Consider the following 19523-nt stretch of genomic DNA (forward strand, 5'->3'; position numbering starts at 1 on the left):
GCTATTACTAACAGTGAAAGAAAAAAAATAAAACTTTAAAAGAATTCAAGTATTCTTTGAATTAAAGGCTAAATATTATATTGTATACATTTTTCTCTATTGCACATAATACAATCGAAATATTAATTTTTTAAAGATTTTATTTATTTATTCATGAGAGACATAGAGAGAGAAGCAGAGACACAGGCAGGGGGAGACACAGGCTCCCTGTGAGAAGCCTGATGCAGGACTCGATCCCAGGACCCTGGATTTACGACCTGAGCCAAAGGCAGATGCTCAACCACTGAGCCACCCAGGTGCCCCTCAAAATATTAATGTTAATTAAATGCTCATACCTCACTCAAAGATTTTTCCCCAAAATTCAACCACAGCACCAATTCTTACTGAAAACACAGGCTGCGCATGAAGATCAAGCTCTTAAACACATGTCTGTTTGAGAGACACAGAGAGAGGCAGAGACACAGGCAAAGGGAAAGGTAGGTTCCCTGCATGGAGCGGGATGTAGGACTCAATCCCCCAGACTGAGATCACACCCTGAGCTGAAGACTGCTCAACCGCTGAGCAACCCAGGTGTGCCTGATTTTATTTTCAAAATAAAAATTATATACTTTGTTTCAAATGAAATTTAGCTTTCATCATTTTATAGCTGTGAAAAATTAAATTGTTTCTTTTCCATTTTGTACTACAGGTCTTTGAAATATATTTTTTTCAACTTTCTAATAGCCAGTATACCTACAAAACATCAATAATTTAGTTTGAAAACCTTGTCAGTACAAGGATATTTTTAGTCCTGTACTTTTATCTTCCCAGTAAACTCTAATAGTGACAGAAAATATATATTTCTTAGTGAAGATATTTTGATAATTATTTACATTTAGAATCCAATTAGAACATACTCAATTTAGAGTAAAACTTAGTATAAATGAAATTTGTCATGAACATTGATAGTTGAACAAGCTCCTATATGCCTTACCCTGAAGAAAATACAAAATGAGATATAGTCACTGCTCCTAAGGTGTTTAAAATATTCTAAAGACACACAAAAAGTACAAATAACAAAAAATAAAGTTAATTTCATTATAAAGCATTTTCACCTATAATTTCCAAACATTTTAGACATGGCAATAGCAAAATTTCTTGGTGTTCCTTAATATTCAGATACATTTCAGGCACCTAGGTGGCTCAGTCAGTTAAATGTCTGAATCCTGATTTCGACTCAGGTCATGATTTCAGGATCATGAAAGTGAAACCTACAGTGGGCTCCATACTCAGTGTCAAGTCTGGTTGAGGTACTCTCTCTCTATATGCCTCTCACCCCACTCTAAATAAATAAATAAATAAATAAATAAATAAATAAATAAATAAATACATACATACATACATACATACTTCAAAAAATATTCAGATACATTTCAAATATATCTAGGAGTGAAATAAAATAGTGGTCATCATTTTTGCATTCTGATATCATTTTAAATTATTGAAAAAATAAGGATAATTTTTACATAGTTTTATGCTTTAAATATACTAATTTTAATGGAAACACTTTGCTGAACAGCAATTCATTTATTGTATTGTTGTTTATTCTATTTATTAGTATTTTAATTTATAAATGTAAACGTTGAATTTTTAAACATTTCTTGAAGTAAATTAAGTAATTAATTAAGTAATTTTACTTAAGTAAAATCATGCTAAGAGATTTTGGTCTTCAATCAAAACATTCATGACCATCCAAACGATAATGCTAATAAAAACCAGCAATGTGTCAACTAGATAAACCCATTACAAATTAATACCTATTCATATATTCACATTGTGGAACCTGGATTATCAAAGCCTTTAAATGAAACTCCTTGAACTGGATAGAGGGTAGAGTTTTTTTTTCTTTCTCCTTTCCTTCATAAGATGACTTTGTTTTTCAACACAGATTTGTTACATTTTTCAGAGCAAAATGAGCCCACTTTCCCCAAATTTACTTTTGATTTTAGACAGTAAATTATTTTTCTTTAGGAAAAGCATGTACTTCTTTTTTTTTTTTTTGCTAAATAATCAGAGGTTGAAACATTGAGAAATTAATGTGTAGCAGAAACTGTGATTACCTCATTGAATTCTTGCAACCTGCCTATATATAAGTAGAATTTCACTCCCTATTCTAACCGTGAAGAAACTGAGACAGCAAGATTAAGTAATAACTCGCCTAACATTTAACCTAATAAATGGCAGACACAGGATTAGAATCCAAGCCTTCTGAGAGCTAGGTCAACACTATTAGTCACTATAATATGACCCTTTCCAAAAGATATAAACATCCCTTTAACTTAACAAACATTAACTACATGCTAACATGCCACATGGGAATAGACCTTGCTCATATATCATTAGGTAACAGGTGTTGCCTACATTGTGTATATAATTCCTATGGAATCTAACCAAAGTTGGTAAAAAATTACTTGGATTATCATTTTAAATTCTTTAGTTAAGAAAAACAGAACCTACATTATAAAATCTATATTTTATAATTTTTACATTATATAACATTTAAATGCATATAGACACACATATAAAACAAAAATCACACATATAAAATAAAATACAATTACTGGAGAAGGAAACCATATACCCACATACAGTAAAATAAAAAACAATAGGTTGCGGTTCTGTTCTGAATCACATATGCCCCATCACTGACCAGAGAAGCTTATAAAATATCTTACCTACTCTATATTGGAGACTTCTTTGTAATAGCTATTTCTACACTATACCCTGACCCACTTTAGTATAACATACCAGTCCATGGATCATTATAATCTCTGCCAGTTCATACAGACTGGTTATTCTGTTATATCAGGCCTCCTATGCTAACTTCAGTAAAGTATCTTTCCATGGCTTTGTAACTATTCAAAATTAAGTATTTAATTACAGACTTCAAGTATTTCTATTCTTATTTGACGATTCATACAAATAAAATAACCTTCAAAAGTATGGCTATTTTTCAACTCAAGTCTTGAAAAATAGTTTTTATAAAAATACGTTTTCTGTATACATCTACAGTGAAAAGGTTTTAATAAATCTTCTAGATTAGGGTGTAGTTGAACACATTCCCAATTGAATATAACTTGAGAGCTCATTGACAATCTCAGCTCAATGCCATGACAATCTGGTTGTTATGATCAGCTGTAAATTTGTCACAAATAGTACACTGTTTATAGCAATGAAAGTTCTAAGAGTGTCCTTCCCTGACCATTCTAGCTAAAGTCCTTTCTTTCACTGAGTTTCTAACTTCTAAAGGGTGTATCTTTGCTTGATTTCTGTGCAGCTCCTCCCCTAGACTGTAAACTACACTAGTTATTATTATTACACTCCTAGTACTCAACACAGCACCCATTCTCTAATACAATTTGGGGAATACAGAAAGAATGAATAAATCTTGCCCTGTTGTTTTTATCTTCCACAGTCAAACCACAGTTATATTTCTGAAATGCAAACTGAATCCTCTGATTTATCTTACACTTTCCAATGGCCTCCTCCTATTTTCTAAGGTAGAAGCCTAAAATTTGAAAAATCTTTGACTATTGGCTCTGTCCCTACCTCCAGTCTCCTTTTCTTCCATCTCTGCATTGAAATTTCTGCTCTATGAGTCCAGTAATATTGGAAGTTCCCCAAATGTTTCAAATTTCCATATTTTCCCAGATTTTGGACATGCCATTTTATATACCTTAAAACTCTGCTGTCTAACCAGTGTTTAGGCCCTGATTTGTGACTAACATGTCTACTCTTTCTTTCAGGGGTTATTCAAGGGTGCTGTATAATTTTTCAGGGATGTCTTTCCTAGTACTCCCAAATATGATTAGGTTTTCCTTTGCCTCTGCTTTCACTGCATTTTGTCTATGCTCTCATTATAGCAATTATTCCACTATACTCATTATTTGCTTTAGCTTCTGCTTTCCTACCAGATTAAAATTATGACTATATAATCATTTTATGGTCAGGGGTTGCAGTTTCATCTATGTGTTATCAGTATCTAACAGTGTATCTATATCAAGAGAGATCTTCTGTACAAAGGTAGTGGATGATTAAAAGACTGGAGGTCTCACTGTTAATTAATGTCCATGCTAGAATGGCTGAAAATTCCTTCCATACTGTTTTTTTTTCTCTGAAGGATGGAAATAAACTCAGCCTAACTCAGAATATTATTCTAAGTGGATATAAACATGCCCTCTAAACCGAATGTTCTATAAAGGATTCCTCAAGACATTCACATATTAAAGGCAACATATAGGCATGAATTCCAAATCAGAGAGCTTACAAACAGTATGATTTTTAAATTGTTCATCATCCTGCACAATAGAGAGATGATTCTTTTTTTTTTTCCAGGAAGTATGCTAAAGACAATGAAGCTTTATCATATTTCACTATTTGTGGTTCTATGCTAGAAAACTGTCATATACTGATATTTTGGTTAGAAAATCTTCTGAGAACGTGTCTAAGACAAATTCACCAAATACAAAGCCCCCTTTAATAACTGATTCTAGAGAGTCATTGAATTTTAGAGCTTGAGGCTTCTATGAAAGAATAACAAGTTTTATATATGTGTGTGTGTGTGTGTGTGTGTGTGTGTGTGTTTCTTAAGACAATTCAGAATTTTAGGGGAAAAAAAAGATAACTATGTTACCTCTCTTGTGTCCAGGAGAGATAAACGTAAATATCCTGGAAGTAACCTGTAAGAATTAACTAAGTATTTCATGATCCTTATCACCATTACCAGCTCATCTACATAAAGATGACTTTGTGGTAACACATTTCTCCATTATTTCTGTAACAAAATGACTGCAAAGAGGTAAATGACACAACTGCATTTTTGAACTATGCAGCACAAACACGAAAGTATAATATATTTTCATAGTACTTAAAAGACATTTCTGTTAGTGCTAAAAGCAAAGGTCAGAAAAAAATATTTTCTTGGTGAAAAAAAAGATACTGAAAAATCCCACCATTCTGTAAAATAATCTGCCCTTAATGTTAGATTTTTATTTTTAATAAATGCTGTTGAAGAGCTAATAATGAATAACACTAATAATGAACAGCCTAATCAAAATGCTGTTCTTTCTCTAATTCAGACATTAGAGAATGAAAAATTCCCATTTTTGTCTTCAGAGAAGACAATCTTATACTGTTTCTAGAAAGATCTGATTTTAGAAAAAAATTAAAAATGTGTAAAACGTTTCCTATTCAAGAGGGTCCTCTGAAATACTACATACAAGTCTTTTTTTTTTAATTAGATGCAAAGTAATGTTTATTCCATGCCCTGCCTTTAGTCAAATTAGTAAAATTTTGTGTTTTTTAAAAGGGTTGGAAATTATATAAGATAATTATAAAGCTTTAGTGATTGTTCTTACATATTTAGCATTGATATTTAAGAATATAGAGCTTTACTATCAATTTTAAGACTTAATCAGTTTATTCCAAAGGCATAGAAAACTAAACACCCTGATGACCCTTCCACTGAAAACAACTAAAATTCTGAATAAAATAAGAAGAAAATGTTTAATGTTTCATTAAGATAGCATGAAAATAAGAACCTACTATAATTAGTTTGGTTCCACTTAGGACAAAGATGTAGAAAGCCACAAAAGAATGCTGCTTTCACATTAATAATGTGAGAAAGATGATCTACAAAATCATAGCTTTTCCAGAGTCCATCAGAGTTGAGGCCTGCAGGCAACCAAGAAAACTATAGTGACAAGCCTCTATGAGTAGAGACAGGACATACAAATCATTTCACCTATGTCAAAGCAAAAGAAAAAAAGATGGCTATCAAACAAGCAGATTAAAATAAATAAGCTAACATTTTAACAAAATTTTAAAGGAATGGTATGGGGGGGGCATTTCAGTTCTATAATGGGTAATCCAGAAACAAGGGGAGTTTCAGTCTTTTACAAGCTCTTTTCCATTGTTTTTCCCTATGTGCTCCTGAAAAAGACTAATGGGGGCAGAGGTGGGAGGGCACGACTGAAGAAAAAGCTCTCCCCACATGGCACAGGCATTTAGCGTATACTCAGCTATTGTGCAGTCTTTAATGTTTCCCTATATTTTTCTTTCTATGAAGCAAAAGCTTTAAGCCATTTGGAGAAGACCAGCAAATTCTCTCATCCTCTAGGATAGTGGTAAAAATCCATTATTTTAATACAGCATAGAATCAAAACTCACTCAGGATTGGGATGGAAATACTCACCATTTCCAGGACACAGGCAAAGATCCTTTGCTGCTGGGAGAAGTATATAATCAGAAAACCTATATCCATAAGGGAAGGGCAGACAAGCCTTTTGACCCCAGGATCTAACACCAATAACGAGCAGAGATATGCTAGCACCAGATAAAGGGCAAGGAATTATCTCAGCCCTAGATCAACCACAAATACAAAGCAGGGTTTGGCTATCAAGGGAAGGAAGGGAAGGAATGCAAGCAAAGGTCCACCTTTGAGACCAAGGGAAACAAGCATTCCAAACACTGAAGATGAACACTCAAAAAAGTAGAAGAGGAAATTCCTCCTGGTCCTTAACATAAAACCAGTACCAAGTAATAGCCATCTCCCACTACGGAAGGATCAAGAGCATAGACAAAGGTCTCTATAACGTGTGGGAAAACTTTTAAAGCTGAGAGTAGAGTAAGAATGTTAACAAAAACACAAGGTAACTCTTCTTAACTACTGGATAAATTTGAAGCTTAATGTTGCAATGAAGAGAATCATAACAACAAAATCTTGATTAAATAGTTTCATACTAAGGATATGGTCAAAGAAGAGGCATTTTTGGCATAAATACTATTAACCTCAGCCTCTATTATTCTATATATTATGATAGAATTCAATAAAAAGTTATGAGACAAGTAAAAATATGAGACAAAAAAATACTATGAACAATGACCCATTGTGAAGAGATAAAGCAATCAAAGAATCATAGTTGATCCATAAGTTGAAATTACCAGACAAGAACATAAAAATAACCATAATATACATATTAAATGATCAGAGGAAAAGACAGATAATATATATGAGCAGATAAGGGATTTCATCAGACAGATGAAAACTAAGAGTCTAATGGAAATGCTAAATAGAATAATAAAAATTAAAACAGTAATAGAGTAATAGAGTCCTTTGACATACTCTGTCATACATTACCAGAGTGGAAACAGCTAAGGAATCAGTAAACTTAAAAATGGAGCAAAATAAATCATCCATACTGAATTAAAAAAAAAAAAAAAAAGACTGGAAAACCCAGAATAAAGAATTCAAGAGATATGGAAAAATATCTCCAAAACAACATGAAATTTCAAAACTGAAATTTTCAGTTTGACCATAGTCAAACTGCTGGAAAAAGGAGAAAAATGTTAAAGCAACCTGAGAAAAATGAAACATTTCAGAGAGGAAAACAAAGATAAAGTTTACCACAAACTTCTCAGTAAGTAGCTAAGCAAGTCAGAATACAACAGCATGGAATCTTCATAGCACTGTAAAAGAAAAGTCTATTGATTCTGAATTTCATTCCTAGTATAAGTATTTTTCAAAAATGATAGCAAAATAGTCTTTTTTTTCTCTTCTTTTATTTATTAAACTAAAGATGAACTCATTGTCAATACAATATACAACAAGAAATGTTAAAGGAAGTTCTTCAAGCAAAAGAAATGTAATACTAGATGTAAATATGAACAGACAAAAAAATGTGGAGCACCAGAAATGATAAAATGAAGGCAATCATAAAAGACTTTTTTTCTTATTTTCAATCACTTTAAAGATAATTGACCATCTAAAGTAAAAATGGCAACACAATTGTGGGTTTGTAAGAGATGAAGACGTAAAATGTGTGACAATTACAGCATGAAAATGAGAAGGAGCAAATATAACTGTAGTGTTATAAGCTGCTAAATTATACACTAAGTGAAATAGTAATATTTGGCAGTTGACTGTGATGTTACAAATTTACAGTGCAAATCCTAGAACATTCACTAAAATACTCCACTCTCAGTAATGGGCAGAAAAAGTAGATAGAAATTCATAAAAATATAGCAGACCTGAAGAACACTATCATAGTAGTTGATATTTATAGAACACTCTCCCAATCAGAGCACAATGCACATTCTTTTCAAATACAGTGGGAAAAAAAATTAAAAAAAAATACAATGAAATGTTCACCAAGACAGACCACATTCTGGGCCATGAAACAAATCTCAACAAATTGAAAACAACTGTTATTATAAAAGATAGATTTTCAGATTATAGAATGAAACTGCAAATAAAGAACAGAAAGATACGTGGGTAAAAAACAAATATTTAGAAATAAAATAATAATCTATAGACATAGGACACAGAAATTTTATGAAGCAGATAAACAGAAGAAATTAGAAAAATTTTAATATAATTAAAATAGAAATCTAACATTAAAATTTGTAGGCTGCTATAAAAGCATTAAATTTATAGTATTAAATGTTTATATTAGAAAAAGAATATCCCAAAAAAGAAAAATAACTCGACTAATCAAAGTTTCTACCTTGAAAAAGAAGAGCAAAATAAATTCAAATTAAATACAAGAAATAACAAGATAAAAGCAGAAATCAATTGAATACCAAAATCAAAATGCACAGAAAAAAATCAATGAATAATACTGTCATAAAAATAATTTATTTTCAATGCCATAGTACTTAAATCAAGCTCAAACTTTATAATTAAGATAAATATAATGCTTAGCAATTATTTGTAATTTTCACATGTAATAGAATATACTATTTCTGCAATTTCTATGCTGTAGTATTGTCTATTGGTATTTTTCCAAACAATTACTTTAAAGAAAGACAGTTCATCTAGGTAATTTATCTTTTATCGGCTTCTTTACACTTTTTCTAAAATTATGGGAGGAAGTAGGGCTGAGAAAGGCAGTCTCATGCATACAGCCTTTCAGCCCCCACTCAGCCACATAAGACTGGGACTTGGAACACTTCCTTACCAAGAAATAAAGAGCTCTCATAATTTCTGCTGGGTTTATCACCTTGTTGAAGAATATCTTCCCTTTTTACAAGCACAATATATGTTCTTTTGTTCTGCATTAAGTATATGGCACCTGGGCAATCCTACTGCTACATCTGCCCTCCATGGGGGAGTGTACAGGGTCCATCTACAGAGTCAAGAGGAGGGTGAGCATAGACCAGTTGCCCCGCATCTGCTGCAGGAAGAGAGACCAACTGGCCACAGAAGACTGGTGGCCCCTACTGAAGCAACTTCTCCGAAGTAGTTATGTAAGTTATTTCTTTTCTTTAAAAATAACTGTCACATTCAGTAAAAGTATTAAATCTAAATGAATTAAACCTAAATCCTTAAGTACGGAAATCTAACATTAATAATCTATTATGTGCCATACAGTTAGCAATGCCCATCCACAAACCTCATTTCAGAATATATCCTAAAATTAAAGGTCATCTACAACTGGCTGCTGACCTTCCTTTCTAGATTTATCTTCAGTTACTTTCACTCCTGAAGTATGACTTAAAACTAGCCTGGAGTTTCTGCTCACCAAATTTAACTATATCTTTCTAACTCTAATCAGAATTCTGCCTTTCAAATTCTTACTCATAATTAAATGTCCAGATTCTTGTATCTAAACTTTCCTGTTTATTAAAATTTAAAATTAATTTCTATCTCCTAAATCACATTGTTTATATCTAATAACTCCTATCACATTCTTCTTTATATAATAGTCATTTTTTCAAGATGGTTTATATTTTCCTTGTGGAAATATTCTCCCCACCTATACTCAGTAACATAATATTTGAATGGGCTTCCCCACCTAAATACTACTTTTCTCATTCTCCCTTGAATGTAGGTATGGCCACATGAAACAAAATCTCATCAAGGAAATGCAAGCTGAGTGATATAAGCAATTTCTATATGTAACCTTAAAGAGAGTGATATGTTTTCATTCCATCCCTTCTTCTAACATTCATCACCCAGATGTGACAGGGTTTGTGAAACAATTTGGTCCTAGGAATGGTGAAGCAACAACTAAACAACTTTAGACAACTAAAAGACACGAAGGTCCTTGACATCATGGATGGACCATATCAACTCTGAACTACTTATACTAGATTGTAGCTTAAAAAATAAAATCAACTTTATTTATTTAAGCCACTGCTATTTTGGTTTTTGTTATAGCATCTAAATCTCCACCAAAAATTAATATGTACTACAAGTTTCTTGGGGCAGGAATTACATCTTGACCTTTGTATCTTTTATATTCATCACCTTGCTTAGCAAAGTGTCTTATATACAAGTAAGTACTCAATAAATATCTGTTGCACTGAATATATTTTCCAAAACCTTCACTGGATAGTATCTTTATACAAGTGCACTAACCACCAAAAGGTTAAGATTGAATCATATAGTACAGCAATCAAGATAAGCCTTCCTCACTAAGCCTTGCACAAATTAAAAGTTTGTGATATTTTTTAAAGATTTTCTTTATTTATGAGACACACACACAGAGAGAGAGAGAGAGAGAGAGAGAGAGAGAGAGAGAGAGAGAGGCAGAGACATAGGCAGAAGCAGAAGCAGGCTCCCTGCAGGGAGCCTGATGTGGGACTTGATCCAAGAACCCCAGGATCACGCCCTGAGGCAGATGCTCAACCACAGAGCTACCCAGGTGCCCTACAAGTTTGTGATTAAGAGAGAGAGAGAGAGAGAGAGAAGGAAATAAATGTTCTTTTATTATGACTGAATTTGGGGTGATTTGTTAAGAAGCAATATATAACCAGAACAACCATAATCATACTCCTCCTTATATTCTTATTAAAGCTTTTAAACATAAATACAAATGAGTGAGATGATTATTTAAAGCCCCATACTCTGTTATTCAAAATCATGAGTTTGTATCAAGTGGTGGATAGAGGGGTTGGGTTGAGTAGATGAAACTCAGGAGATATTTAGCTATTTTGTAGGACTCTACTGTGGTAGATGTATGACACATACACATTTGTCAAAATTCATAAAACTTTGCAACACTTTAATGCATACTAATTTAAAAAACATTTAGGAGGTCAGAGAATCTCAGGATGGAATACAGAATGTGATAAGGATCTAAGTATATTACGAATGTGTGAAACACCCTTACTGAAAGGGATAGGGGCAAAGGTGCTGACTTAAGTAACTTTAGAAAGGACTAGAGTCTGTAAGATTAATGGCATAAGTACAATATAAAAGCACTATATTAATAAAGTTATATCCCACAGTGGTATAGATTAATAATTCTGAAACCACTCTGCATATATACTGAAATTGAACAATTTTGTAGATGAATGACAGTTGGTGTGCAACAGGCTTCCCATTGTTGGAGCGGGTACTTAACCAATAAGCAAAAGGACATGGCTAGAATCAACCACATGGTATGTGGTAATGAATTAGAAGTGGAGGCATTAGTATGAACTATGTTTAGCCCAATAGAAACACAGATGGCTACCTACAGAAAAATTTATATATGTATGTAGATACACAGGTTAGCAGGCAGGCATATATTTCCTTGCTCTGTGATCTAAGAGATACAGAAGCAATGACACCCCAGTAGAAATGCGTACAGCCAATACCAAGATTTTGGTTTCGAATACACTCTCCAATAAAGGGAACCAGAATTAATTGGTGATATGGCTAATTTTTGGACTAGAGGAGGAATCATAAAAGATAAGCCTAAAGAATGTTACAGTGCCAAAAAGTAAGAAAGTTCTCTTGCTCTCTTGTTCTCGCACTCTTTCACTCACTCACTCGAGCGCTCTCTCTCCTTTGGAGAACCAAAGGAGACACACATATGGTAGTGTGTCAAAGGGACATAGTAGCCAACTGAAAGAGTTCCCAATGGTTAACGCTGGAACAACTGAGCAACAAAATTAAGTAGTATTGGATTTTAACCCAAAGTGTAAAATATCCATGAGTCCATACTGATATAAATAAATGATTACACAAACAAATAGGGATAAAAGACAAACACCCCATAGAGAAGAATTCCAAATAATTTGTGTAGATATTCAACCCTTAAAGAAATGAGGAATAACTCCTTACTCCTTAAGTGTGGGCTACACTTTGTGGCTTTCTTCCAAAGGGCTCAGTATAGAAAGGAAGAAAAAAGAGTAACTTTAGAGAAATTTCACAAATAGTATCCCAGGCAAATGATTAAGTTTAACATCAACTGTGATAAGCCATGTTCATTGTTTGCACCCTTGAGATGATATGATGAAAATTGCATTGTACCTCTGGTATTCCTCCCTAATCCATGTAACTCCAGTCTAATCATGAGAAAAATATCAGACCAATCCCAACTGAGTGACCAGTACTCTTTAAAACTGCCAAGGTCATCAAAAACAAGGAAAGTCTGAGAAACTGTCACATCTAAGAAGAGTCTAAGGAGACATGACAATTAAATGTAATGTAGTATCCTGGATGGGATACTGGAACACAAAAAGGAAATTAGACAAAAACTAAAGAAATCTGAATAAAACTAAATAAATCTGTATGAAGTTTAGTTAATAATAATGTATCAATATTGGCTCATTAATTGTAACATGTATCATAAAATAGTAAGATATTAATAATAGGGAAACTGGGTATGGGATATGCAGACATTGTATTATCTTTGTAATTTTTCTATAATTCCAATACTATTCTAAAATTAAAAGATTATTTTTAAAATATTACAGTCTTTCTAGTCTCCTTTCTTACTCTCATACCCATCGTCTAAACCATCAGAAAAATCCTATTCATTCTACCTTCATAATATAATCACAATCTAACTAACTCTCCTGCCTTTCACAGCTTCTAACCTGACCAAATTACATTTCTCTTACTCCTTATTATCACAATGTTTTCCTATTTATCCCTCTGGTCTGCCCTTTGTTCCCCTTTGATCTGTTTGAATCATAGTAAGAATGGTGGTTTCTCTAAAACTACAAGCAAGTAATGTCAATAGACTGCTCTGAACCCTCAAATGGTTCTCTATTCATCAGAGCAAGAACCACAGTCATAAAGGTCTACAAAGCCCCATGACATCTGGCACAGTTTCTTCTAGATCCCATTTCTTATTGCTCTTCTTCTCATTCACCTTACCCATCGTTATGACTCTAACATTTCTAGTTAGCTGCTGTCTCAAGATCTTGGCATTTGCTGTTCTCCCCTAAGAATTAGCATATCTCATTCTCTCATCGTCTTTAAATTTGTACTCAAATGCCCTGTTAGTGAGTCCTTTCCTGATGACCCTACCTATATTTAATCTGCTAAACACACTAGCTCTTCCCCTTCATTAAGTATCTCCTTAGCCCTTTTCACCATCTAACATAATATTTTCACTTATTTATCTTGTTACCTGTTTTTTCCCATTAGATGTTCAGAATGGAAATTCCATGATAGTAGAGAGTCTGTTTTGTCCATTCCTTTATCTTCTGCATTCAAAATACTGCCTGTTGCCCAAGGGACATCATTAATATTCACTGAATAAATGAATGGATATAAATATAGTTGGAAGGAAAGGTACGCTTAAGTTCACATGGCTGGCATATTTAACTCTCAAGCCTACCCCAAGCCAAGACAATTTATAACAAGTATTATGCCAAGGAGTGCCTGGGTGACTCAGTCAGTTGGGTGTCTGACTCTTTCCCCTCAGGTCATGATCTCAGGGTCATGAGATTGAGCCCCATATCAGGCTCCCCATGCTCAGGATAGAGTTTGCTTCTCTACCTCTCTCTCTTTCCCTCTGTCCCTCACCATGCTCATACTCATTCTCTCTCTCTAAAATATTTTTAAAAACCCAAGTATTATGTCAAAAACATGTTTGCCTACAGATTAATGTTTCATTAGCTTTTGTAGATGGAGATTATTTTCATTTAAAAGGAATTCATTTTTAAGAATAGTCAAACCTCATTAATCTGGACAATACTAATTTAAGATTTGCAATAATTAAACCTGGGGTATGTACTATGAAAAAGCAATTGTTAATCAAATTAACAGTATAGACAAAATTACAGGAGATGACATTGGATTTCTAAATAATCTAAGAATAATTATTAATAGATTTTTAACAAATGTTTACATAAATGGATGTTTTTAATTGCAAGTCAGTCTCATTAATTCTTTAAATGAAGACCCATAGGAGCTCTGCTTAAAATGGTCTGAGAACAACTGGTTTAAATAACTGTGTGTACTTAAGAAAAACAAAACTGTATATCTTCAAGAATAGCTTATTATTTAGGCTTTTCATGAATTCATGAAAAATGGATAGTCTCCATACTAGTCTTTCCTTCTATTAGTCTAAAATGTCTTAAAACATGTGTCTGATTTCAGTTTCTCTGTTATGTATTTTTTCAATCTTCCTGGGTTATAAAATATAACTACTTGTACTACTTTCATTACTTAAGACTTCAACACCCCCTCCCCTCAAGATACTAGAAGGTTTTATAACTGATAAAGAAAAATTATATCCAGGATAATACTTTTTCTTCATGTGTTATAATTGCCTTTTACTTCATATATCCTTGGAACAAAGCTTGGAAACAACTATTTTCAATCAGTTTTAAAAATCATTTTTCATTATTTTTAAATTATTTCAGTTATTTGTGTCCATAAGATTTATCTGTTGGATAAATCAGCCAAAAAAGGCATAACTTTGTTAGAATATAGTGGTATACCTCATTAGTATCTGTAGTATTTTTAAACTATTTTCATGTTTTATAACTCAAAATTGTTTTAGAAGATAAGCTATTCAATATGGAACCATGACCTACTACCATAAAGAGTGATGGGTTTATCCTGTTTATAGACGTCATCCCTCAATTTTTATAAATGGATTTTAATGCTATACTCTTCTTGGTTGATTACAACTAAATCTGTTCTTTAACTTACGGTATAGAATCTGGCTGGGGTACACCAATAGTGAAATAGCTGTTGATTATGGCCAACATTCATTTGATTGTGCTATCTATTCTGATTGACATATGTCAGTGAAATATCGGTTATTAAATACTTTTAATATCGTGCCTACATAAAACATATTCTTTCTAGGTTGCTGCCAAGGGGATCTTGTCAATTTTTAATTGTCTTATCAGAAAGTCCTAATCAAAAGACTACTTTAGAGGAAAAATATCTATAATCAACTCCCCTAAATCAGGAGTTTTTTATATCTAGAGACATAGATCTTTTGAAAATAAGTGGTTTGGACCATCCCCCTAGATAACTTCACATAGGCCCATAGACTCAAAATTTAAATTTCAAAAGTTTGAGAGCCCTTTGAAGTCCAGATTAAAAGCCCCTGAATACATATGCTAAAATGGACCCCTCAATCAAGCCTCAAAGAGATGCACACTTAGATGTCATTCTTATCACTTGTAGAATTTCTATACTATATAATATTATGCCATTCTCTCCTTTCCACTTCTATCTTTGCCATTCTAGTCAAAGTCACTACTATATTTTGCCTAGATTCCTGAAACAAGTTGCTAACTTTTTCTTCCTTTTTTACCCCCTTCAACTCTATTACAAACCGCAATCAAAGTGATTATTTATAAGATTACACCACCATTTATGTAAAATCCTTTCATGTTTTCCATTGCATTCAGAACAAAACTGATTCCTTACAAGGTCAGCCAGATCTTAAATGACCTAACTCTCAATTTTTCCTACTTTCACCACTGGGAAGTCTCTCCCTTCCTAGTACACTCCAATGATGGTGGTCTTATTTCAGTTCCTTAAAGGTATCAAGTTTTCTCCTACCTTTACATACAGTGGTCTTTCTGAGATGTTCTTTCTTAACTTTTAAGCTGGCGAGTTCCTTCTCATCAACTTAAAGATCACTTTCTGAAAGAGGACTTTCCTGAAAATCTCTCCAATATAAAATCAGCCCCTCAAAACATTCTGTAGTTGTCATTTATGTATATGAATATTTATTTCTGTATTTCTCCCAAACCAGACAATAAGGTCTGGGATAGTGAACATTATTAATGTAAAACAGATACTAACACATTGTCATCTAACATTAAGTGACTCTTCCTAACTTTATAATTATAAAAAGTAGTTAATGAAATAATGATATAATTTGGGACACTGGGGTGGCTCAGCAGTTGAGCATCTGCTTTCAGCTCAAGGCGTGATCCCAGAGTCCTGGGATTGAGTCCCACATCAGGCTCCCTGCATGGAGCCTGCTTCTCCCTCTGCCTGTGTCTCTGCCTCTCTCTCTGCATCTCTCATGAATAAATAAATAAAATCTTAAAAATAAGAAATAATGATATAATTTTAAAAGAAAAATATACAATTAATTATTATATAAATTATAGGGTTGGGATGTTATTTACTATAACACTTAGTTTTCTATATATGTTGAGTCTTGGATGAGACATCTATCAGATCAATATGCTTGTCCTGCCATGCTCCAAGCATATAAAAATGTTAGATAAAATATATTCAAAATATTTTTGATATATGGTCAAGGAAAGAAGGTGGGAGGGAAGGTGGGAGGGAAAGAAGGAAAGGAATGGAAAACTCAATGTTCCAGAAACAAGAAGTATTCAAGTAATTTTGCAGTAATTTGAAGCAAAAGTCAAATAATTCATTAGGATCAAAATTTTATAGATCTTAATGGCAGGGGCTGAGAATTTAAAGCTTGCACATGAACACATCAGAGGTCTCAGGAAAACACAAAGTGGAGAAATGAACTTTAAGCCTAAATATAAAGCCAAGATCCATGAAGAGTAACCCTACTCATAAACAAGAACTAGAGAAATTCTGTCCTCTGGTTCTTCAGGCATCACCAAAACTTGCTGTCTGTTCCCAACATGGGTGAAAACGAGTTCCCCAAGAAACTAAAACTATAAGCTATACACAAATAAGGTCAAAGTTTTTAGGCTCGTCTCTATTGAAAGCTAAAGAAGTAATTTATTTTTTTTTAATTTCCAGAAGCAGAGACAATTGAATGAAACACCACTGATGCTTCTAAGTGCAGGATACAAAAAGTCCTCTAATAAAATCAACCACTGCTAAAGATAAGCTCAAAGTCACAGGGAAAATTTATATGAATACTAGCAAGAGGAAGAGATGGAAATAATACAAATAGGAAAATTCCAATCTCAAGATCTAAATAAAATAAAACCGTATACCTGGAAGATTAATTTTATTTATTTTATTTCACTTTTTTAAAAAATTTTATTTATTCATGAGAGAAAGAGAGAGAGAGAGAGGCAGAGACACAGGCAGAGGGAGAAGCAGGCTCCATGCAGGGAGCCCGACAAGGGACTCTATCCGGGGTCTCCAGGATCACGCCCTGGGCTGAAGGCGGCGCTAAATCGCTGAGCCACCTGGGCTGCCCGATTAATTTTAATTAGTACATATAAATTTTGGAAAGATGAACAAAAGAAATAAACTATGAAGAAAATAGTGTGGAGAAAATAGCAGACTGGCTTGAAAGAGTCAAATAGGGTGGGTGGCTTGGCAGTTTGGCGCCTGCCTTTGGCCCAGGGCCTGATCCTGGAGTCCCGGGATCGAGTCCCGCGTCAGGCTCCCTGCATGAAGCCTGCTTCTCCCTCTGCCTGTGTCTCTGCCTCTCTCTCTCTCTCTCTCTCTCTCTATCATGAATAAATAAATAAATAAATCTTAAAAAAAAGAAAAGAAAAGAAAAAGAGTCAAATAGAAGGTCCAAAAATTGTAGTTATTTAAATTAAATAAAACAGGGTGACTGGGTGGCTCAGTCAGTCAAGTGTCTGACTCTTGATTTCAGCTCAGGTCATGATCACAAAGTCGAGTGGTAGATTGAGCTCCATGTCAAGCTGGTGCTGGGCATGGAGGCTGCTTGAGATTCTCTTCTCCCTCAGCCTCTCCCCAACCACTGACCCTCCCCACTCCCCTCTCAAAAAGCAAGCAAGCAAGCAAGCAAACAAACAAAACCTTAGAGAATGTATAAAATGGTTGGTTAGTGATTAGAATAGGCAGCTAAAGAGAAACTAAGGCAAGTGGAAGTTATTTTTGAGAAAATTATCCAGATTGCCACAAAATGATTTAAAGAGACAGAAAACATGAAAAACAGGTTAAATGTCATGAAGGATATATTCAGAGGAAACAACTGAAGTCCAATAGGAATTCTGAAATGCAAAAACAGAGAATTAAAGAGAACTATTATTTAAAGGAATACCACATAAAAACTTCTCCAAAATGAAAATTTTGTAAAAAGAATATATTCTCAAACTGAAGAAAACTACCACATACTCAGCAGGACTGATGAAAACAAAATATAAAGAGAATTTGATGGAATTTGAAGAATATAAAATATCAAGTACAAGGGGATATTGTTAGAAGATCATATCTGCAGGAAAAAAGACTGCTTTCAACAGAACTACATAATAGAACACTCACAGACTTTAGAACTATGAACACATTCTGAAATAAATACTAAAAGACACAGACGATAGGAAAGAAATTAAGCTCAGATGGAAAGAGTAGAATACAAAAATCAATGGTGTGCAAAAAATTAATAAGTAGATTAGTAGATCCAAATAATTACGTAAAACATATAAAAATGGTTAATTGGGGGATCCCTGGGTGGCGGAGCGGTTTGGCGCCTGCCTTTGGCCCAGGGCGCGATCCTGGAGACCCAGGATCAAATCCCACATCGGGCTCCCGGTGCATGGAGCCTGCTTCTCCCTCTGCCTGTGTCTCTGCCTCTCTTTCTCTCTGTAACTATCATAAATAAATAAAAATTAAAAAAAAAGATTAGTTAAAAATGGTTAATTGGGGAAAGACAAAAATCCAGGTGGCAATAGCACAAAAGGTAAAAGTGACATAAAGAAATATGTAAAACATTACTGAGAGAAAATGATGCTTAACTAAATTGAGGGATATGTCATGTTCATAAATTTATAACTCAATTTTGTAAAGATCTCAAGTTTTTCCAAACTGATCTATAAATTTAATATTTGATTCCAATCAAAATCCTAGCATGACTTTTATTTTAATTGGAAAGATAATTCAAAATTTAGGTGAAACACACATGAGTGAAAGAATAACCAATCTCAATAATATAGAAAACAAACTTGTCCTTCCTTTAAAGCTATAGTAATTAAGACACTATGGTATTGGTACAAGATAGGCAAAAAGATCAACAGAATAGAAAAGACATTTCAGAGATAGGCCTACAGTTATGAAGGCACTTGATTTATGAAAAAGATGGTACCGCATGCAGCATGAAGAAAAGGATGACCTTTCAAAAAAAATGGAGCTAAATTATTTGGCTATCCATACTTAAAAAGTAAATTGATCCATGTTGGACACTATGCAGAAAAGAATCACTTACAGGTAGATTGTAAACCTGAATGTGTAAGGTAAGACAATGCAGCCTCTAAAAGATAAAAATGTTGATATAGGCAAAGATTTTGTAAATAGGATAAAATGATAAATTATACTACATTAAATCAAGAACTTATTATAAAAAAGATAACCATTAAGAGAATGAAAAGGTGATGAA

General features: G+C 33.5%; 1 long non-coding RNA gene across 1 annotated transcript in view; it reads left to right on the plus strand.

Moving 5' to 3' along the window:
- Positions 1–10170, plus strand: part of LOC140608629 (uncharacterized) — a 28280-nt gene extending 18110 nt beyond the window's left edge. The window contains exons 3-4 of the long non-coding RNA XR_012010605.1: positions 9101–9285; positions 9870–10170. This is a non-coding gene — a long non-coding RNA (uncharacterized lncRNA). The remainder of the gene's footprint in view (positions 1–9100; positions 9286–9869) is intronic.
- Positions 10171–19523: the final 9353 nt, after the last annotated feature.

Source organism: Canis lupus, chromosome 18 (genome assembly GCF_048164855.1).
Source record: "Canis lupus baileyi chromosome 18, mCanLup2.hap1, whole genome shotgun sequence".
Classification (NCBI taxonomy): domain Eukaryota; kingdom Metazoa; phylum Chordata; class Mammalia; order Carnivora; family Canidae; genus Canis; species Canis lupus.